Source organism: Peromyscus eremicus, chromosome 1 (genome assembly GCF_949786415.1).
Source record: "Peromyscus eremicus chromosome 1, PerEre_H2_v1, whole genome shotgun sequence".
Lineage (NCBI taxonomy): Eukaryota > Metazoa > Chordata > Mammalia > Rodentia > Cricetidae > Peromyscus > Peromyscus eremicus.
This window is the reverse complement of record NC_081416.1, coordinates 186,480,165-186,502,919: the sequence shown is the minus strand read 5'-3', so window position 1 is coordinate 186,502,919 and position 22,755 is coordinate 186,480,165. Positions and strand designations below refer to the sequence as shown.

The window sequence follows — 22,755 nt, the reverse complement described above, 5'->3', positions numbered from 1 at the left end:
TCTATTTCTAGTTTGTTTTTTAAAATATAGAATGCTTTCCAAAGTGGTTTCTCTAGTTTACAATCCCAAGTAGTGTATTATAACAGTGTTCCTTTCCTAACATTCATGTCAGAATTTGTTATTTATCCTGGTGATGGCCATTATGATGGGTGAGATGAAATCTTTAAGGAAATTTAGTCTGGATCTCCCTGATAGCTAAGTATACAGTACTTTTTGTCAACATGACTTGAGAAGTAAGTACCCAAGCTAACTGCACAGCCTAATCAGTAGACAGGAGTGTACAAGTATATCTGACGCCTGCTGACTTTAAAGACCTCATGGAACTAAATTAGGAACTGTAGAAGAAATGATCAAATCTCCTGATTGGTACCACACACCCAAATTACACCAACATGAACTAACTGAAGAGGTTTATAAGCAGCAACAACAATGAAGCAGCAATAAATGCATCCTGACTAAAAAGAAAATTCTAGAAGCAGATTGATTCCTCTCAGAATTATGTCAGAATTTCAGAGGATAATTGATACTGAATCTACTTAAAGTATTCCTTGATGTAAAACGGAGTCAAGGCTTTCAGATTCTTTATGAAGTTAATATTACTTTGATGTCAAACCAGATAAAGAGGCAATAATGAAAAAACTTAACTTTTGTTATCATCTTTTTGCCATTTCACATGACATACCTCATTTACTGTACACTCTGATCCCTTTCTCTCAACAATTCTGGCCCATACAAATCCTTCTCTCCATCTGCCTCCCTCCGCACCTCTCTCCCATGTTCATCTCTATTTATTTTGTATTTGACCCACCAAGATTAACCAGGGCCATCTGTGAAACTGGGTTTGGAGCTATGTGTTGGAGACTGGTGGGCTTCTCAGAAGAAACACAACTAAAGACAGTGATTTCCCTTCTAAAATCTATCCATGGCCACAGTTGAGAGGTAAAGGGTGGGGCCTTGTGAGCCTCTCCCCTTCCTAGACTGTCGATAGAGCTGGTCTCAAGTGAGACTAGTATAGGTAAGTACAGTTTCTCTGGGCTATTGATTACGATAGTTGTGTTCAGTCTGGAGAATGGGAGGTCATGGTCATGCCCCATCTTTCTTTTCTTATTTCTTTCCCACAGCCTCTTCTTCAATACTTCCAGAGCCTTAGATGGCATGGTATAACTGACTTGTTTCAGGCTGTGCCCATTTACATCACTTATTTTATGCATCTTGGACAGCCATATGCTTCTTCATTCACCACTGAGTTTTCAAATAGAATTTCCTTTGTTTTTCATAAATGTACTTTTAATGTGCTTCCCAGAGGGCAAACTTGTTTCTGAGTTAGCACAACCCCAACATCACCATCTGATGGAATATAGTGCAGGATGAATTCAGCCCTGGGCTGTTAATGGTCTGACTGACCACTTATGTCCTGAGATACCTATTTCCTTTCTAAATCCTGAGTTCCTGAAATGTCTTCCCCCAAGTCAACGGTGCTAATAGTGTAATTACAGATGTTTGAGTGGCAAGAGTGGAGTTCTGTGAGGGAAGGATAAGGATGGCTTTTTAGTGTCACTTCATCTGCACAGTGATGGAAATGATTATCCAGCTTCCCAGGAAAGCTCTCCAGAGTGAGGTACTGTTTCTAAAATTTAGAATATTTCAAATAAATGTAGAACGTGCAGCTGAAACTTCACTTTTACCTTTAACTAGTGTTACTTACACGGAGCATTTTTATTTTGATTCATCCATTTCTTTGAGCCATGCAGCTCCTCCACCTTGTCTTCAGGCCTGATGTTCTGTCTCACACCTGATTGATCTCTGCGTTATTATTAGGCTTACTGCATTTTTCATCTCTAGTTTCACTTCAGTCTGGTTTTTTTGGTGTTTCTAACTGCTTATGAAATTCAGTTTTCATATCCTACAGTGTCCTCATTTCCCTCAGGCATTTACTAGTGTGTTCTTTCCCATGAATCATTTTGTTCTTAGTCTCTTTGAGTTGATTTGCATGCTTTACAAGTTTGTCCATTTTGGACATGACTCTGGTTTTTGAGTTCTGTATATTGGATATTATTTCACTTTCTCTCCTTAGGAGATACAGACATGGTTTGTGCTTTGAGCCCAGGGTGTTTTATCTTAGTTTTAATTTGTTTTGGGAATGAGACTTGAGCATCAGAATTCAGAGTGTTTGCTGTCTTTTGCTGTGTGATTTTAACCCAGGAGGCTGGTATCTCAAGATGAGAAGTTAGGCAGGATGCAATGAGCATAGTTTTAAAAAAAAAAAAAATGCCTTTTAGAAATGTAAAAATAGCTTAGTCAGGATCCCCACTACACTCAAGGCTGCACATGACAACAAGAACTTAGTGACATCACTCACCCAAGATAACCAGAGACAGTCCCAGATCCCATGACGCCCACTGGACAGTATTTAAGCAAAGTCAAGAGCAATGCTCTGTTCTGCATATCCGGTGAGACGCCACCTTGATCTGCCCTGAGGCTGGAGAATCTCCCCCAGGAAAGTGACCCTCAAATTAGAGACTTCTGTTAGACACTGGACCTGACCTTCAACCTAGATAACATCGCACAGGTGAGCAGCCTTGATTGTAAACCTCCTGTGAAGACCCTCAGCACAATAAAATTACTTTTGTTATACTAACTACGTGCATCTACCTTCTTGCTCCAAACACAGGATAATTCATAGCAGAAGGTTTCAGAACCCAGGGTGGGGATCAGATTCCGGGGTGCAGCGTCCTCCTAGATGCAGTTCTGGTCCAGGCTGTCAGCAAGCATGTGGGGAGGCTGTGCAGAGCGGGTCCAGGGCAGCCTGACAGCGGGAGCTGTGTGGAAGGCAGCCTGAGACCCAGTGGGAGGGACGGGTCCCCGATGGGGTGGTATGCCTGCCAATCACAGGAGTTTGGGGGGAAAAAAACCCAACAGGGTAGACTTGGAAAAGTAAGAAAAGGAGCCCGCGATAGGCGGGTTCAGAGGAAGCAAGTAACCGGAAGTGGAGTGTATTGGGCGGGGCCAGGAGGACCCGCTCCAGGTAAACCAGGCTGAAGGGACAGGAAATTCCCCTGTTGGACTCGGGGAATGGCGCGTTACGGGACTGGGTGAGGAAGACCCGGCCGGGTATTCGGAACCTGAAACCTCCCCGGAGCCGCAGTCTCCGCGGGGCGGCCTGGGAAAGTCACCAGTCAGCAGCGCAGTGGCGGGAACCGCAGCCCGGCGGCCCTGGAACCTCCCAGGTCAGAGGAGCTGCGGGGCTGGGACACGGGAGGGGAGGGACCGGGTTGTGCTCGCCGAGGCTGCTCAGGACACTGTCAGCTCCCGCTGTCCTGCCCGGGGACGTCCGGGAACCTGCGGTCAGGTGCGGTCGTTTCCCCGCACTACAAGCTGGATGCCTCCCTGCGGGCCTCGAACACCCCTTAAAAGTGTTCGTCCATCACAGTTCTCTCTCTTGCTCATTGCTTGCTCTCTTACCTGTTCTCTGTCTGTCTGCCTCTCGTGTCCCCACTCCGAGACCGCCTTTTCCTCTTTTGCTCATGCTCCTCCCCCAATAAACCTCACCCTAGACCTGTTGCACGTGGCATGTTCTCTTAGCGGCCCACCCTGGCCGGCCGCCTTTTCCGTACAGACACAGCTTTCAATATTCTGTTACCGATATCCTTTCCATTGTCGGTAAGTTTGAGATCCCATGAAGTGGGTCTTATCGTGATTATTTTACACTTATGTTGCCAGACTATCTGTCATAATATAAATCATAAAATAATCCAGGAGAGCATTTTCGGTGTCCGATGTTTGCAAACAGGGTTCTCTTTGCTATGTGACAGTTCCAATAGTCCTGGAATTTAAATTCATCCATGCTTTCTAACTTCCCTGTTTTACCACAGGCCTATTTTAGAGAGTGGCACTTGTCCCTGAGACTAGGCATCCCCAGAGAGTTTGTAGCTAGTAATCACATGAGGAACCAGTGAGATACGATTAAACAGAAAATATATTTTATGGAGTGCCCCAGATATGGTTGTAAACATTAAGCAAACCTTTTACTCCCCATTAGTTTTCCATCTGAGATGTATGCAGTCTAGAATGTAAATACAGCATTCAGAAATGTGTCTTTATATGCTGTGTCCTTATGTTACACCTTAGGTCCAGCCAAGCCCAACATGTGTGCTGTGAGAGTGTATTTTATACTATTTTATTTAACTATTCTTTAGTTACCAAATACACTTTAAACAGTATTATTTTATAATATTTATGATCACTCACCTGTATCAGAAAAATGTCTCTTCTTTTGAAGAAAAGCACTCTACCCATACACAAGTGGCCAAACTGTTGTTTTTTTATTTCAGGGTTTGTGGACTTTCAGTGCTATGATTGTGAACTTAGTGTAGAAGGTGTGGGAATGTCTCGACCCTGCTCACAAGGCATTTTGCAGGGATCTGTTGGAGAACTGCAACAGTCTGGATTCTGAGGGTGAGAATAGTTTTATTGCACTCTTCCTTGCTCCTGCTCAGGGTTCCTGAGAAAACTACTCTGCATGTGTGTGAGCTGTGTGTGAATGAGTCTCAACATTTCAGAGTAAAGTGAAATCCTTAGAGAGAGAGAGAGAGAGACATTTTTCATGATATGTTCTCTCTCCTTCATGTTTATCCTTTGGCAGGTGTTTTCTTCTTACGCTTTTGTTCCATGCAAAGTTCCAGGTGCTTTCTGAAGAATCTCTTTCTCCTATGCAGCCTCACAAGGTCGGTCAGTCCTGCTCACCTGTGCATCAGAACAAAGAGCCCTGGATGGAGAAGAGAGAGGAGACAGTAGCCAAGGATCCAGGTGTGTTAGAGGGTCTGAGGAGGGGGTGAAGACATGGGGAAGGGCTGAAGTGACAGTAGAAAGAGGACATGAAGTTGGTTTTCCCACATTCTGTTTCATTAGAAATGATTTTAGAGAAATCTACTGAGAATAATCTCAGGATTGTCCTATTGTAGGTGTTTGAAGACTCTGTATATAAGAATTAATACTCAGAGACAAATATAATTTTATTTGACTTTGCATGGGAGTGATGCTGCCCCTCTTCTTTTCACATTGCTGGTTGTGTTTTCATACCAACATGAAGTGGTTTTATTACTATAACTTTAATATAGTGTTTAGTTAGAACCGTTGAAGCCTCTTGGTTTGTCCTGCACCCAGAATTTTTGGAGCATCTCATTGTTCCTTCAGGTTCTGTGTTTCTTTTAGGGTTAATTCCTGTATTTTCTAAAATAATGTCAGCAGGATTTTGATAAGATTTGCTTAATACCTCTGCCAAATATTAAACTCCATCTATATTGTCTTCCCTTTGATATCTTGTCTGTCTTCAACAGTCTATGGTTTGTGTCGCCACAATTTTTATATATTTTGAAATTACCTCTGGGTTTGATCCTTCTCTAATTTTTGAAGTCTTTGTGGTTTCTCATAATTTTATAAATCTTAGGAAGAGTTTCTCCATTCATATAAAAACGGGCGTAAGTTCTTGGTACAAATTACTTAGAGTCTTTACAGAGGATACATTCAGCGTTCTTAGGGAAGACGCTGTTTTTTGTTTTGTTTTTTCTTTTTTTTTTTTTTTTTTTTGGTTTTTCGAGACAGGGTTTCTCTGTGTAGCTTTGCGCCTTTCCTGGAACTCGCTTTGTAGACCGGCCTAGCCTCGAACTCACAGATATTCGCCTGCTTCTGCCTCCTGAGTGCTGGGGGATTAAAGGCATGCGCCACCACCGCCTGGCAGAAAGACACTTTTTAAACATTGATCTTTACTAGGTTTAAAGCCTTGTTCCATTTTTAAGACATAGCCACAGTATAGCATGCTGATTGAAGAATGAGAAGACTGTGTATCTTCTGCTCTTGTGTGGATGATTCTCTGCAGCCCTGCTAGGCATTATTGGTTTTCTGTGCTGCTCATGGTTATCTTTCTCAATGGTGTATATTGAAGCTCCCCTGCATCACTGCCTATTTGTCACCTACAGTTCTGTTATTGATTGCTTCATGTATTTGGAAACTGTTTTATAAAATGCATTCATGTTGATGACATACCTTTCTGGAAATGAACCATTTGGCCATTTGTTAATATTATTCTGTTTTGTGTATTTATAGATTTATCTTTCCCTGTTATCTGACATAATTATGACCAATCCTTTTCACAGAAAATCTTTAAATAAAATTCCTTCACTCTTGGCACTTTGTATCCTTACATTTGAAATAAGTACTTTCATAGAAAGTGTATATTTTGATTTTAAGGTGTTTTCTCTTTTGCTTTTGAAGCTGTTTCCTATTTTCAGGTTTGGTTTTGGGGCATATTAGACATACATTTCAAGAAATCACTGAAGGAAAATATAAACATACTATTTTGTTATTTTTTTCTTTTTTATGTTTCTTTTCCTTTTTCTGAGTTCCTTTCTATTTCATTGATAGTTTGCAGTATATTTCATTCCTTTATGAACTTGATTAGCATCTTCTCTAGGTTTTCTCTATTTAATTTTTTGCTTGTTCAAGAAGCTGCATACTGACTTGCCTGGTGGCTTCAGTGATTTGTATTCCCACTAACACCACGTCTGTGTTCTTCCTCCTTCATTGTCTGCAGCATTTGTTATTGTTTAACACCTTGAGTGTGGAGACTGACTGGGCAGAGATCTCAGTCTACATTAGAGGATCATTTTCTTCATCAGTAGACATGTGGAGAATGTGCTGTTTTCATTTTGGCTGTGTCAAAACTTTAGTGTGTTATCACTTTTTTTGGTTTATTTCTTGATTATGATATGATTTGCTTAGCTTTTTTTTTTTTTAAGCTTCCTAGTGAACTCTGGGTGTTTATGTACTGTGCTATGAAATGTTTGCTAATAAATTTCTCCATTCTGTAGGCTGTTTCTTCATACTTTCAGTTATTAACCGTTTGTATGCTAATTTTTGATTGCACATAGGCAAATTTCACCGATTTATTTAATTGGACCTCGTTTCATTCTTTTATATGTGTATATTTACTTCCCCCTACAATGCTGGTTGATGAGGCTGCCTATTCTTTTTTTTTGTTTTTTAGTTATTTTATTTTCTGGAGCTGAGGACTGAACCCTGGGCTTTGTGCTTGCTAGGCAAGTGCTCTACGACTGAGCTAAATCCCCAACCCCGAGGCTGCCTATTCTGCAACATAAGTTTTTCATTTTTTGGAGAAATTCAGTTGGTCACAGCAGGTTGGATTAGTTCTGAATTTTCTGCTCTTATTGCTTTAGGTTTCTACTTTTCTGCCGCCGCCATGGTGTTTTTGTTCCCGTGGGTCTGCAGTGTCTTCTGAAATCACAGTTGTGATGACTCAAACTGTGCTCTGTTTGTCTGGACTTTCTCTGCACTCTTAGGGTCTTTGTAATTTTGTAATTTGTAAATAATGTAAATTTGTAGGTGTCTCTTCACTACACCTGTGAAGTAAATCATGATTAGCTTGATTGTTATGAATTTTGAGTTAATCATATAAATCTTTTAACATTGTCATTTTCAAATTAATGCATTCTGTTCCATGTGCATGCAATTTTTTCCTACCTTCCAGTGTCAGCCTCCATTCCTTCAGTAAATTCAGTTTCTAGTTTGTCTCTCTTGTGCTTGGTTAGTTTTTCTCCTTTTTAAAAGTATTTTTTATTTTTTATTGTTCAGCTTGAATTAAATAGAAGCAAAAACAGTGTAAGTCTTCTCTAATTTGTTAGTTGTTACATGAAAAAAAACCACAAAAGTTCTACCTCCAAGTAGACATTGATATCTCGTCTTAAGTTCTACTTGTATAAATTTTCTTACTGTCTTATATTATACCTTTAAATTTTTCTGTGTCCATGAACTGTGTGCCCACCAATGCAATGTGTTGACTGTGGAGGACACCCTTCTCTATCTTGATTAGAGTGAAATGATTCCAGCTGTTCTTAGTATTGTCAGGTTTAGGATTGTGTCCCATTGTCTTTATTATGTGGAGGTATATTCCTTTTGTTCTCACATTCTTGCAAATGTGATATTTAACATTAGACCTTTCATGGATCTATTGATTCATCCTGTTACTCTTCTTACTCACTCTAGACATTTGGTGTCTTACATTGATTAATTCATAGAGGTTGAAACTGTCTTGCATTCTTGGCATTAAATCAGCTTGCATTGTCTTTATTATGTGGAGGTATATTCCTTTTGTTCTCACATTCTTGCAAATGTGATATTTAACATTAGACCTTTCATGGATCTATTGATTCATCCTGTTACTCTTCTTACTCACTCTAGACATTTGGTGTCTTACATTGATTAATTCATAGAGGTTGAAACTGTCTTGCATTCTTGGCATTAAATCAGCTTGCATTCTGTTTCCATGTAACTTAGAGACAGTCTCTGTGTTTATGTCCATCCTGGAAACTCGTCTGTGATTTTCCTTTGCTTATATTTTTTTGGGTCACCTGCTTTGGGTGTTGGGGAAAAGCTAGCTTTGTATGATGACTTTCTAGAATTCCTTTTCTTTGTGTTTTATTTACTATTCTACTTGTGGTATTAGTATCAGGTTTGTCTAAAGGAAAGGAGAATTCTATTCTGAATCTTTCCAGTCCTCAAACACTGTTAGGGGAAATCGGTATTAGCACTGTTCAATGCCTTTTCTAGTTTTATAACTTAGAAGGATAAATTGTTCACTTGTTTCTAAGAGTTTGAACTTTTCTTCTTCAGTTTCAATTTCTTTGCATGTGACCATCCACAGTATTCTATAAGGTAACTCTGATGTCATTGACATATACCAAAATATCCTCTTTTCAACTCAGTTCTATTACTTGGGGATTCATTTTTTTAGTTTGCACAAGGTGAAAAAAGCTTCATCTGTATTTTAGTCAGTTCACAGAAATAAGTCTATTGCCTTGACTCATTGTATTGTCATCTAGTCTCTCAGTCATTTCAAACCACCTTTCTAAGTATCTTTCTATGTACTGAAAGACCCGAGCCCTTCAGGCTTACACCCCCAAGCCTCAGGAAAAGAGAAACTTCAAGCACCAGGAAATGAAAAACTAAAAATCTAGTTCCAAGGGCAACCTGACTCAGCCACTACTCAGTCACCCCTGCCACAATGTAACAATGTAAAAAGATTTCTGTTAAGAGATGTGCTCAACTGTGACTGGGATAGTTGCAGGTGTTCCAGGAAGGACCACTGTGACCTGTGTAAACCCCACTCCCGCCCTGATACCCCCCCTTGAGGTTTCAGGAAGAATGTGCACACTGACGTAACTGTATACCCCTCTGTGATCACTCTGTAACCAGACAGTGATTTTATGAAATTAGCTTCTAGACATAAATCAATCGAAATGACATTGTATGGGAATTGTAATCTTGTGAGTTTTGTGGGTTTTTCCTTTAAAAGCCCTCATGGGGCTGCAGTAAGATGCAACTCTTGCTCTTGGGAGCAGAGGAGCCCTTCTATATATAAGCTTAATAAATCCTCGTGCTGTTGCATCAACTGGACTGGAGTCTGGGTTCTTGGGGCGCCCACTTGAGACCCTAAACTTTGGGGTCCAGCAGTACTATTTCAGATTGACTGTTCTTTAACTTGTAAGCCCACAGCCATATAGTTATGGACAAATGTCTTTTACAACTGGCACCTATTGCTGCCAAAAATTCTCAGTGTATCTTTTTTTTTATTTAAGCAATTTTTTTATTAATTTTACATACCAATCACAGATCCCTCTCTAATCCCTCCTCCCACTCCTCCCCATCCTCCCCCCCCCCCCCAGTTCCTCCATCCCCTCCTCCAAAAGGGTAAGGGCTCCTGTGGAAAGTCAGCAAAGCCTGGCGCATTAAGTTGAGGCAGGACCAAGCCCCTTCCCCCTACATTAAACCTGAGCAAGGCATCCCACCATAGGTAATGGCCTCCAGAAAGCCAGCTCATGCACCAGGAATAGATCCTGATCCCCATGCCAAGGGCCCCTCAAACAAGCTACACAACTGTCTCCCATATGCAGAGGGCCTAGTCTGGTCCCATGCAGGTTCCACAGCTGTTAGTCTAAAGTTTTGAGGTCCTGTGAGCTTGGTTCACTTGTCTCTGTAGATTTCCCTGTCATTATCTTGACCCTCCCTTGCTCATATAATCCCTCTTCCCTCTCTTCAACTCCCAGAGCTCGGCCTGGTGCCTGGCTGTGGTATCTTTGCATCTGCTTCCATCAGTTACTGGATGGAAATTCTAGCTTCTCTGGAGCTGTGGGTTAGAGTCTGGTTATTCTTTGCTTTACCTCTAATATCCACTTATGAGTAAGTATCTACCATGTTTGTCTTTCTGAGTCTAGGTTACCTCACTCAAGATGATATTTTCTAGTTCTATCCATTTGCCTGCAAATTTCATGATGTCATTGTATTTCAGCTGTGTAATACTCCATTGTATATATGTGCCACATTTTCTTTATCCATTCTTCAGTCGAGTGTAATCTAGGTTGTTTCGAAGTTCTATTACAAATAATGCTGCTATGAACATAATTGAGCAACTGCCCTTGTGGTATGATTGAACCTGCCTTGGTTATGTCTAAGAGTTGTATCAATGGGTCTTGAGGTAGATTGATTTCCAGTTTTCTGAGAAATTGCCATACTGATTTCCAAAGTGGCTGTACAAGATTGCACTGACATCAACAGTGGAGGAGTGTTTCCCTTGCTCCACGACTTCCCCAACATAAGCTGTCCTCAGTGTTTTTTGATCTTAGCTATTCTGACAGGTGTAAGATGGTACCCCAGAGTCATTTTGATTTGCATTTCCCTGATGACTAAGGATGTTGAGCATTTCCTTAAATGTCTTTCAGCCATTTGAGATCCTTCTTTTGAGAATTCTCTGTTTAGCTCTGTAGTCCATTTTTTAATTGCATTGTTTGGTATTTTGATTTCCAGTTTCTTGATTTCTTTATATATTTTGGAGATCAGCCCTCTGTCAGATATGGGGTTGGTGAAGATCTTTTCCCATTCTGTAGGCTGTCGTTTTGTCTTATTTACTGTGTCCTTTACTTTACAGAAGCTTCTCAGTTTCAGGAGGTCCCATTTATTAATTGCTGCTCTCAGTGTCTGAGCTACTGGTGTTATGTTTAGGAAGTGGTCTCCTGTGCCAATGTGTTCAAGGCTACTTCCTACTTTCTCTTCTATCAGGTTCAGTGTAGCTGGATTTATGTTGAGGTCTTTGATCCACTTGGACTTGAGTTTATGCATGGCGATAGATATGGATCTATTTTAATCTTCGATATGTTGATATCCAGTTATTCCAGCACCACTTGTTGAAGATACTTTCTTTTTTCCATTGTACAGTTTTGGCTACTTTGTGAAAAATCAGGTGTTCAAAGGTGTGTGAATTAATGTCAAGGTCTTCAATTTTATTACATTGGTCCACATGTCAGTTTTTATGACAATACCAAGCTGTTTTTTATTACTATAGCTGTATAATAGAGCTTGAGGTCAGGGATGGTGATGATTTATTATACAGGATTCTTTTAGCTATCCTGTTTTTTTTTGTTTTTTCATATGAAGTTGAGTATTGTTCTTTCCAAGTCTGTGAAGAATTGTGTTGGGATTTTGATGGGGATTGCATTGAATCTGTGGATTTTGGTAAGATTGCCATTTTTTTCTATGTTAATCCTACCTATCCATGAGCCTGGGAAATCTTTCCATTTTCTGATATCTTCTTCAATTTCTTTCTTCAAAGACTTAAAAATTCTTGTCATACAGGTCTTTCACTTGCTTGGTTAGAGTTACCCCCAGGGTATTTTTATATTATTTGTGGCCATTGTAAAGGGTGATATTTCTCTGATTTCTTTCTCAAACCATTTATCATTTGTATATAGGAGAGCTACTGATTTTTTAAATTAATCTTGTATCCTGCCAAATTACTGAAGGTGTTTATCAGTTGTAGGGTTTCCTGGTAGAAGTTTTGGGGTCACTTATGTATACTCTTGATATCTTCTGTAAAGAGCGAAAGTTTGACTTCTTCCTTTCCAGTTTGTATCCCCTTGATTGCTTTTTGTTGTCTTATTGCTGTAGCTAGAACTTCCAGTATTATATTGAAATAGATGTGGGGAGAGTGGACAGCCTTGGCTTGTTCCTGATTTTATTGGAATCGCTTTGAGTTTTTCTCCATTTCATTTGCTGTTTGCTGTTGGCTTGCTATAAATTGTCTTTACTATGTTTAGGTATGTTCCTTGTATCCCTGATCTCTCCAAGACCATTTTCATGAAGGGGTCTTGAGGGATGGGTGTGTCTTCTCAGTGTATCTTTGTCACTGTTTTTTATGAGCTGATACTCACTCTGACACTAAGAAAGTGTCTTCAGTACTCCATGAATTCTTTCTCACTGTTCACTGATTTAAGTATTCATAAGAGCTAATTAAGGAACAATAAACTAAGTGCTACAGTGGTGACACAGTAGCACTTGCTGCTCTTGCAGTTTCCAGGTTCAGTTCCATGGACCTGCATGGTGACTTCACTCAGCTTCCAAGGGATCTAGTGCCCTCTTATGGCCACTGCAAATACTTCATGCATGAGGCTCACAGACCTACCTGAAGGAAAATACCCATACAAATGAAATTAAAATACATAAATCTTAGGGAAGAGAAAAATTAAGTGATGTAGAGATATTACATAAGGATTCAAGATAACAGGGCAGGAAAGAACATGGAGGTGTCACTGCTAGTGTGAGAGTAATTATGAGCCTGGATATGTGATTTCAAATGGCCAAACTGAAAAAAATCAATGTCAAGTCAGCAATATGTATTGGTTTTATTGTTTTGGAATTTTATTCTTGTATATATCAAATTCACCCCCTATCCCTTAGCTCTAATTCCCATTCTCAAATGTTTCTTCACATCTCCATATTAACATTTTTATTGAATTACTGAATCCATGGCAAGCTATCTGTATGTGCATGAGCAACATCTCTGAAGAAAACTGTCTCTTCCAAGGCCAAGAGTTGCCTATAGTATCTCAGGTAGTATTGTGATAAGCCCTTCCACCCCTGCTGGGATTTGAGCTGGGTTAATCATGTGTAGATTTCTGCATGCAAGCACAGCTGCCATGGAATCAGTTGTGCAATGACATTCATGTGACAGATATGGAAACCAGATCAGCTGTGCCTGTGCTGTAAGTATATCACAACCCTGAGTGCCATGGTAACATGAACTCACAATTCATATCACAGCAGCAGGGATTTATGGGGCATCCTGGGGAAAGTCACCATTCAGCTGGGAAGTTGTGGGAACCACAGCAGACATCCAGGCAACCTTGGAGCTTTTCAGGTCAGAGGAGCTGCAGTGTTGGGAAACAGGTGGGAACATGACCAATGGTGTGATCAGTACTCTGCTGCTGCTCATAAGAACATGGATTCTGATATTCTGCTATGGATAGATTAATCCTGATGGTATGTTTTAAATCATATTAACTTATTCTGATGTTTTCATTCATCTCATAATTGCCAGGGTATTTACAGAAGCATGATCTGGGAGAAAATTTGCGTTATATATTGTCTGCAAACATGATACTCTTTGCTATTGTGGCAGTTCCAAAACTCATGTAATTTAAATTCATCCATTCTTTCTAACTCTCCTGTTTTACCATTTGCCTATTCAGGAGAGTAGCCTTTCCCCATGGCATCTAGGCATTCCCAGAGAGCTTTTTAGATATTAGTCACATAAGGAGCCACTGCAGGTTTTAGTCAATCAGGAAGTTTATTTTAGCAAGCTTAAGGCCATTGTTGTAAACATTTTTATTTACTAAGCAAACTATTTTCTCCAGTTAATTTTCCATCTGGAGTTATGCAAGCTACGATGTAAATACAGCATTCTGAAATGTGTTTTCATATATGTAGTGCTTAATATTATACCCTGGAGTCTGGAAAAGTGCAGTATGTATGCATGCTGACAGAGGATATCAGGCCACACTGCTTTTACAGCTAGAATATGCACTATATGTTTGGACAAAATTAGAAAGCATCTGTTAAGTAAGCCTTGTCACTCAACTGTATAAGAAAAATTGATTCCAATTGTCTTTTGTTACCTTGTTCCAAGAAAAGCACCCTTCCCATAACACATGACCAAATTGGCCTGGTGGTGTTTGGTTTGGCTTTATTTTGTTGAGTAAGTTTATCACTCTGATTCTGGCTCAGATCTCCCCATGTCCACCAACCTGGTCCCACAAAGGGATCTGCCTGCCTCTGCCTTCTGAGTACTGGGATTAAAGAGTGCAGGAATTGAGATAACTCAAAGACTTACTTATTTTGTTTTTAATTTCATGATGTGTTGACAGTCAGAGCTGTGACTGTGGACTGCTCTCAGGAGGAGGGCAATGTTTTAACTCACTCAACTGCCTTTGTACAGAGATTGGGTGTGCGGAAGTGCAGCAGACTGGTTTTTGTGTGTTGCTGCGGGCCGCAAAAATATGTTATAAGAACTCAGCGGGTTATGGCAAAGTCACTACCTGGAGGGATCAGGGAATTCCTCCAGAGGAAGCCAAATCCCAAGGAGTTTTTGGTGTTACTTGGCTTGTTATATATCAGCTGTATTCTGTTATGAAAGTCATGTATGCTTTCATAGTTTTCCCAATTGACTTTTCCCCAAGAAGGGCTAACTGTGGACTGATCACTCTCTGGACATACACATTCCAGGTATTTGGAGAACAGCCTCAGGAAAGGCTTTCTCTGGAATCAGTTATCTCCCTTGGCCACTTTCAAGGACTAGCAGTAATAACAGTCCACATGCAAGTCTCCTGATTTAAGGTAAATTCCACAAGGAGACACCGCCTAGGTCTGGTGGATCTTAAGTAATAGCTTTACACAATTCAGCTCGGACCCTTCTTTTCTCACAGCCTTACTAACTTCATAGACCTCTAACTCCTTACCTAACCACTTCTAGGAATATTTAGATAACCTTCTGCGCTGACAGCTATGCTCAGCCAGAACCCCAGTTCAAGCCTCCCTGTAATTATCATCATTAGCAGCATCCGGCCAGGTCCATCCCCAGATGGAGGAAAGTACATTATCAGAGATACCTTTGTACTCTCTAAGAACAGACTTAACCATCCAGGCTACCTGTTTGAGAAGGCCTGGCGGATGTGCCAATTAAGCCTTACTTCCTCCTTTCCCAAACCTTACCTCCAGTTCCAGATCTCCCTTTAACTATCACCAGAGGCATCTAGCTGTACACAGGTTGCCTAGCGACTGAGCACACTTTTCCCCACCCTGCAGAAAAATGGCAGATAGCTTGGACAGATAGGAGCCACAGGAAAAAAGAAGACAGTTTTATTTTCTCTCATTGACCTAGCAACTTAATAGATTCTTAACATTTTCTACCAATCATATTTAAGATTATAGTTGAGCACATAAGAGCCCTCTTCTTAGATATTACCCGAATTTAGCCTTTAGTTAATTCATTTCCCCATTGGTCACTTCCCTTTGGGGTTGCAAATGATAATTAACGGTTATTGCCTCCCTTTGACCCTGGAAGCCTGGCTTTATATACCAGGACTTCCAGGGCATGGGGGACAGAGAAGAGAAAAGAGAATGGAAGAACTAGATGGGTAAGAACTTGAGAGGAACAAACTGAGATGGGGAAGAATTAGATTGAAGGGCTAGAGGAGAGCACCAGAGGAACGAGATGGAAGATGAGGAAGAGTCAGATGGGGAAGTACTAGCTGGGTAAGAACAAGATGAAAAGGACCTAGATGAGGCAGAGTTAAGACGAGAGAATTAAGATAGAACTTAGAGGAAGCAGTAGATAAGTATAGAGAGAAATCAGCCAAGAAAGGAGCGACATGAAAACAGAACTGAAGCTGTGTATATAGCATGTTATGCCAGAGGAATTAAAGCAAGTGGACTATAGAGCTCAGTGTGCTGAGATTGTATTTCCTGAAAATAGTCCTCGCCGTTAGTAGTTCTCTCTCCTGAGCTCCTGGGATGTATAACATTAAGGCTGGTTCCTCAAATACTATACAAGAGTGTGTGAGAATAGTTTTCTTCCAGTTTCTATTGCTGCTCCTCAGGATTTTGAGGAAAACTACTCAGCAAGTATGTGAGCTTTGTGTGACTGAGTCTCCCATCTCACAGTGGAAAGTGAAATAGCTATGGAGCCAGAGGCTTACATCCTCCTGGTGAAGGTCAAAATTGTCTGAAGGTATTCGATACCCCTGTTAAGCAGGACGTAGTCTAAGGATATGTCACAAACCCTTGTTTACTAAGAGGAGAAATGTGTTAGAGCTCTGAGGGGAAAGGTTTTCCTATTGGAAGTGTTACAGTTCTGTCGGGGAAAGGTTTCCCCAGTGCAAACATTTTATCTCTGAGGGAGAAGGTTTCTCTACTGCAAGTGATGCAGGTCTGCTCCAATCAGAAGGGTTTGCCCAATGCAAGCATTACAGTTCTGAAGGGAAACATGTTCTTGTAGTTGGGAGCCAAGTAATAACACAAAGTTACACTGTACAACAAACTTCACATGAGATTTCTTGAGAGGGAAAAACCCAAGAGTGGGTCTGCCTCTGCTCTAGCAGGAAGCATCAGAGAACTGAGCAGAAGACAGTATTTATCTAACATTTCCTGGGCCTGGAGCTTTCCAACGTGGGATTTGGTGTGTTTTCAGCTCCAGAGCTTGGGCTTTCTTTCTACCTTGTAGGGCAGAGAGCTTGGCTGCCTGTATCTGCAGGGGCTATTAGGGCAGTTAGAGTGTTCTGTGTGTGTGCCCTGGTGATTGAGGGTCCTGGTGGGGCCTGGCCACTAGCATACTCCCTTTTTTGTTTGTTTAATACTGACAATCAATCAGGGTTGTCAAAGGTTTGTGACATATCATTAGACTACTTCCTGCTTAATAGGGGTATCGAATACCTTCAGACAATTTTGACCTTCACCAGGAGGATGTAAGCCTCTGGCTCCATAGCTAGGGCTGGTAATCCTGTATTAGCAACTTATTAAAAGTCTGTTTAGAAATCTTTCGGATCTTTTGTTAAAGAAATATAGACAAGAAGTTTATAAGGCAGGGTGTGACTAGTAGGATTAAGAAAAGGAGGAAAAGAGATTAAGAAAGGTAATATTTAATTCCGTTTTGGGCTGTCAGTTATTCACTAGCCAAAGACATCAAGCTGTTTCTTATGTTTTTGGAGACCTGTCTGGAGTTGTGGAATCTTAGCTTTTGCTATACATGACTGGTTGACATAGAAGCAACATTGCTCCCTGAAAAAGAGACAAAGGTGACCTCTGCTGTTGGTAAATCTAATCCTGGTCAATTTTATGGCACTAGGATGACCAGTGAGTCTGTTTGGCCTTGGAGGGTTAGGATGGTCTGAGTCATTCAGTGAAGTTCTTCGATGAACTGAGATGAAAACTAATAGTAATGTAGCAAGGGATGCAGCCAGTCCTGCCACTCCAGTTGCAATGCCAGTGGGTATTCCCAGGATGGTGAGAAAGGGTTGGACCTGAACCACTCATTTGTCATGTTGTGTAGTTGTAAACCATGTAATGGGAATCGGCAAGGATTCTTCACCAGGTATCACTCCTAATTTTAGAAAAAGGAACTCCAGGGTACAAGTCCCAAACCACCTAATAGGTAGGCAGTGGTTAACCTGAGTGTCACTGAGGATGGAGGCATTGTGAACATTCAGATGTAAGGGCTGGGTCGCAGTGCTCAAAGTCAAAGTATTACCACAGTCTGGGGTAGCTAGTGTGCCCATAATGTTTGTCCCTGAGGAATTTAAATAGTCTGCATTACTGAAGAGAGAGATATGGGAGATATAAGGGTTGGTAGTGGTAATTGGCTCAGAGCAGTTAATGAGAGGCAAGCTGAGAGGATCTAGTAGCCCAAAGAGTGAGGCAATAAATGGTGATTGTGAGTTTGACCTAGAAGGGATACAAAACCCACACTCTCCAAAGTGGCCAGGTAAAATGTTATTCAGTAGCTGATATGCAATTAGTATGGTCCAGATTTGTTCCATGGTACTTACAGGACCAATATGGTACCTTTTAAGTTTCTGGCCCCCTTTTCCAGTAATCTTCCTTTTGGTCATAGAGGAAAATCTGCATAAAAGGTAAGCCCCAGTGAAAGAGTTGGATAAGGGAGTAGTAGAGCACTCATTTGGATTTTGACAGCCTGATACAGAGCAATTTCCTGACACCATTAGAGTGGGCTGTTGGTTAGAGGTAGGGGTCTCTTGGACATTAAGTGTTTACATGTCAGAGCACGTGTAGATAGGAAAAAATAGAGGAGAGAGGAAGTTTAGGTATAAAAGATTTTTATATCATTTGTGCATTGGCTGAAGTAGAAAATCCAGCATGTCAATTTTGGCCACTGAACTGTATGTACTGAGGCCAAGTTTTTTGTAGTAACAGAGCAAGGCTTTAATAAAATCTGAATCCATGGAGGAAGAGAGGCAGAGTTGCAAAACCAACTGCACCCAAATGAATTTTTATATGTTCCTAATGGGAACTGAGAGTCAAGAGAAAAGCCCAGTGGGACATAGATAAGCTGTGAGACTTCCAGGACTGAGCTGAGGGACAGGAAAGACAAGGTCACAGGCTGGGAATGGCCTAAGAAAGCTGTACAACTTAGCAGGCAGCTCCTTGGAGGAGGAGGAGGAGGCATGGAAACAAGGATGTTGGTTCCAAGAGAGAGAGGAGCAAGTTTCTTGATAACTAGAGTTGCCCATGAGGTGGGGCTCCAGAGGGCATAGCAGGCCCCAGGAGCCAGAGACAGAACATTACTGAGTAGGTGAGGAGAGATGGATGGTTAGATCAGGTGGAGGACATAGGCATCTGATGAGGCAAACTGTAGAATTTGGAACCAAATGTGATGCGTGGCTGAAGCCAGTAGAAACAGATGATCCATACACACCTTAAGGGAGTCAGATCTGCAACTTGAGTTAGCTTGAAATGTTGAGGCTTGGCGTGGCTGAAGGTAAGTATGGCCACTTCTACCAATGCTACTTGAAGAGACAGAATTCTTGAAGGAAGTAGTGTTTGGAGACCCTTGTATGTTAGCACATGGGACAGCAGATGAGGAAAGAAGACAATAATAGGTGACCTGTAGGTTAACTTCTTTGATTTGTGTAAAAGAAGTTGAGTTGCAGCCAGCATATACATATATTCTTGTATATGAATGATTGGAGGTGTAGCTTTATTACTCGATTAAACAAGTATTGTTTAAGCCCTATCTTCAGTAAACTGAACCAAGTGGCCAGAAAGCCCCAAGATAAATTCTGCACTCTGACCATCAAAGCATCTATAGCAAGCAGCATTAGTGGTGATGGCTGGCTGTTGGCAGTGGTAGAGAAACCAAAACAAAACTAATAAACACAGAACATAGGCAGCCTGCACGCTCTAAAGAGACCAGTCAGAAATAAAACATGCAGTGGCCAGCATCATTCCTACATTCAACTGTGCCTGAGAGATTTCCATCTTGACTCTTCATTTTTACAAGGAAGCTTACAGATACAGCAGAACAGATAGACCCATATGCATACAGAAAACAGACAAAACTTTCCAAGCAAACAGAATCAAGTAGGTGGGCTACATCTTGCCTTTTGCTGTGGATGGGAATGAAAGGGTTTTGTAATTGGTTGAGAGAGGAATAATATTTGGCTTTAGAGCGGTTTTTGGTGTCTCATACTCGGGAATCCACCTGGGATGCCAGTAAGGGAAAGGGTGTGTCCGGTTGTGTGGTTTGGAAGAGGAAGATGGCTGGGGAGGCTGTGGTCAAGCAGATGGCGGGAGCAAAAGAAATAGTGGTTCCTACTTGAACTAGGAGGTATTTTCCCAGCAAGGGGACTGGGCAGGTTGGTCCCATAAGGATGGAGTTGGTAAGGGGAATACCCCTAAAAATATAGCTGGTAAGGCTGTTCCCCTATTTCAGCAATGGTGAAAAGAGGAGAGGTGAGTTGCCCAAATCTATCAGGACCAAAAATGTGGCCCTGAAGGAGGGAGATGGATTGCTCTGATACTGTGACTACACGAAGCTCCATGTTTCTGAATGCACTGGTTGGCCAAGGGAGTCTGGGCCCCCTCAGTCGTCCGTGGCCACACTTAAGAGATCAACTGGAGGGTGATCTGGCTTGTTGTCCTTACATTGCAAAGGACATAAGGACAGTCATCAGCCCAGCCTCCCTCTTGATGGCATTATGGGCATGGTCAGATGGTATGTGAGGGTTTGAACAGACCCAGGGCCAATAACCCTCCTGACCACAGCTGGAACAGGGACCTGGAGGTTCCCTGGCTTTGGGTACCTAGGCAGCTGCTATTGCTGGCTGAAAGCCCTTAGCAAGCATCGGGTATTTTTGTATTCGGCCTTTTTCACTTCTCCCAAGGTATACCTTGAAGCCTGTGAAGCCTGTGGTTAAGACTTCTACCTTTAGAGTCAGGAGTCTTTTCTCCAGACATTTCAGTTTATTATTCAGGGAAACTTTGGGAGTTATTTTCCATCTGGGGTCTCACAATCCAGATTGGTATATTGTAAGAGGGACTTTGTAAGGGGGTCTAAGAATTGAGTCTGGTTTCTCTTTTTCTCCTGGTTGAATTTTAGGATTTTCTCATAATTTGCTGCTTTAAGAGCAGCTTTGCAGAGACTGGCCAGGAGTCAAGTTATAAACTGATCCTTAGCAGGGATGCACCCTGGGGCATTATAATGCTATTCAGGGTCCTGGTCAAGGACTGTCTTAGCTCTGCCTGGGTGGGTGGCATTAGTTTGCTGGATTTTGTCTGCATGTGCCTTATCCTGATCCCAAGCCTGCCTAGGTCCTCAAGGAAGAGGTTGTTGGTGAGAATCATACAAACATGAGGTTGTAAGAGTGGGTAATATACTGTATTTCTTTAACCAAGGTGAAAGAATTGGCAGTGTAGGGCCCCCATGTCTTTTATGTAATAGAGTTTGCATAATGAGAAGTGGATAAGTACTCTCACCAAGCCGTCACCCAGGCAACCTCCCACAAAGGTAGAACTGGTCAGTTTAGGCCAGGTAGGGGGATGTAAAGGAGTCCCATAGCAGAGCCAGATGACTAATGGCTTCCAGTGGGCTGAAAGTAGGTGCCTGAGCGGGTGGATTTGGGCAGCCTATCATTGAGGGGGGAGAAGGGAGACCAGAGAGGCAAGAGAGAGAAAGAAGGGACTGTGGGTTGAGGCCAATAAGAGGGAAGCTTCTTAGCCTGATCAAAAATAGTGGAAGAATCATCTGGTTTGGGCTTCATACCTAGGAGGAGTTGTTTTTCCCTGGTTGGCTTATGCTATATGGTCACTTTTTTAATTTTTTTGGCTTTAAAGACAGGGTTTCTCCGTGTAATAGTCCCAGCCATCCTGGTCACTCCGTAGACCAGGCTGGCCTTAAACTCACAGAGATCCGTCTTCCTCTGCCTCCCGAGTGCTGGGGTTAAAGGCGTGCACCTCCACCTCACAGATGTGTGGTTACTTTTAATTGTATGGGAGTGAAGTCATGATAGTATCCATTGTTTTCAACCTTAGCATAGATGGCTTCCACCCATGTGGCTGTCTCCATCCAATAGGGGCACAGCAGGTAAGATGGCAACAAGGCACATGTTTTCTTTAAGATTACATATGTAATAATTATGGATTTTTGCCTGTCAACCCTGGTGTTATGAGTTAACCCTTTTGTTACAGATATTACAAGTTTATAAGCATACCCAATATGCTTACAAATCTTGAGATAAGATTTATACTTTACCAGATATTTTAGACACTCAAACCAAAACAAAAGAGTATGAGATAAGTATCATTAGTCCCCAATAGGGCATGGTGTGCCCATTTATTTTGTTTTGCTCTCCTTTTTTTTTCACTGTAGCCAGAAGGTTCTCGGGTCCTGCCAGGCACCCACAGTCTTGTGGCCTGCTTATAAAATGATCACACTGAGGCTTAAGATTAATTATAACTGCTTGGCCATTTGCTTAGGCTTATTACTGACTTGCTCTTACACTTAAATTAACCCATAATTCTTATCTATGTTTAGCCATGTGGCTTGGTACCTTTTTTTAGTTCTGCCTTCACATCTTGCTTCCTCTGTGTCTGGCTGGTGGCTCCTGACTCAGCCCATCCTCTTCCCAGAATTCTCCTCATCTCCTTACCCCACCTATACTTCCTGTCTGGCCAATCAGCATTTTATTTATCAACCAATCAGAGCAACACATATTCATAGCATACAGAGTGACATCCCACAGCATTTCACAGTTAGATGACTTGCCTGATATGGGATGGAGATTTTGAAGGAAACGTTTAAACAAACATGCTTGCTAGGAGATAGAGGAGAGACAGACATAACCCAATTCCAAAGCAATCTTTTAATTGAAGTGGGACAGCATAAAACAACAGTGTAATAGCACTTATACCTAAATTACACCTGAATCCCTGTAAAACTGGATCCAGTAGTCTGAGAATAAAGAAGGCTTAGAGAAATTTTGAGCCCTGATTGTAGATAGAAGATACTTTAGGAGGGAGTTGAGAGACTACGAGCTAGGGAAGAGTGTATGAAGCATGTGCACATTGCAGCTGGCCTAATCTTTGCTTTTCCCCCTCCTGCTAGGTTTGGCTCCTGGCTCCCACTTTGTATCATACTTATAGTTTCATCAGCTATAGCTGAAAAGACAGGATATTTACATGCTTGAGGATAGGGGGAGCGGGCAGACAAAAGAACAGGGCCTGGAGCAGAGGAAAGAGAAATAAGAGAATGGGGAATCTTTTTCCATTTCCCTGATCACTTGTAGGATGGATTTGTAATAGTCCCAGATAATATTAGGTTCTAAGCGGCCCTTTGGATTGATT

General features: G+C 41.5%; 1 long non-coding RNA gene across 1 annotated transcript; it reads left to right on the top strand.

Annotated features, from left to right (window-relative positions):
• Positions 1-3,149: 3,149 nt before the first annotated feature.
• Positions 3,150-4,825, top strand: LOC131894151 (uncharacterized). Its single transcript, XR_009374854.1, has 3 exons — positions 3,150-3,227; positions 4,332-4,455; positions 4,643-4,825. It is a non-coding gene; the product is annotated as an uncharacterized LOC131894151 (long non-coding RNA).
• The last annotated feature ends 17,930 nt before the right edge of the window (positions 4,826-22,755 follow it).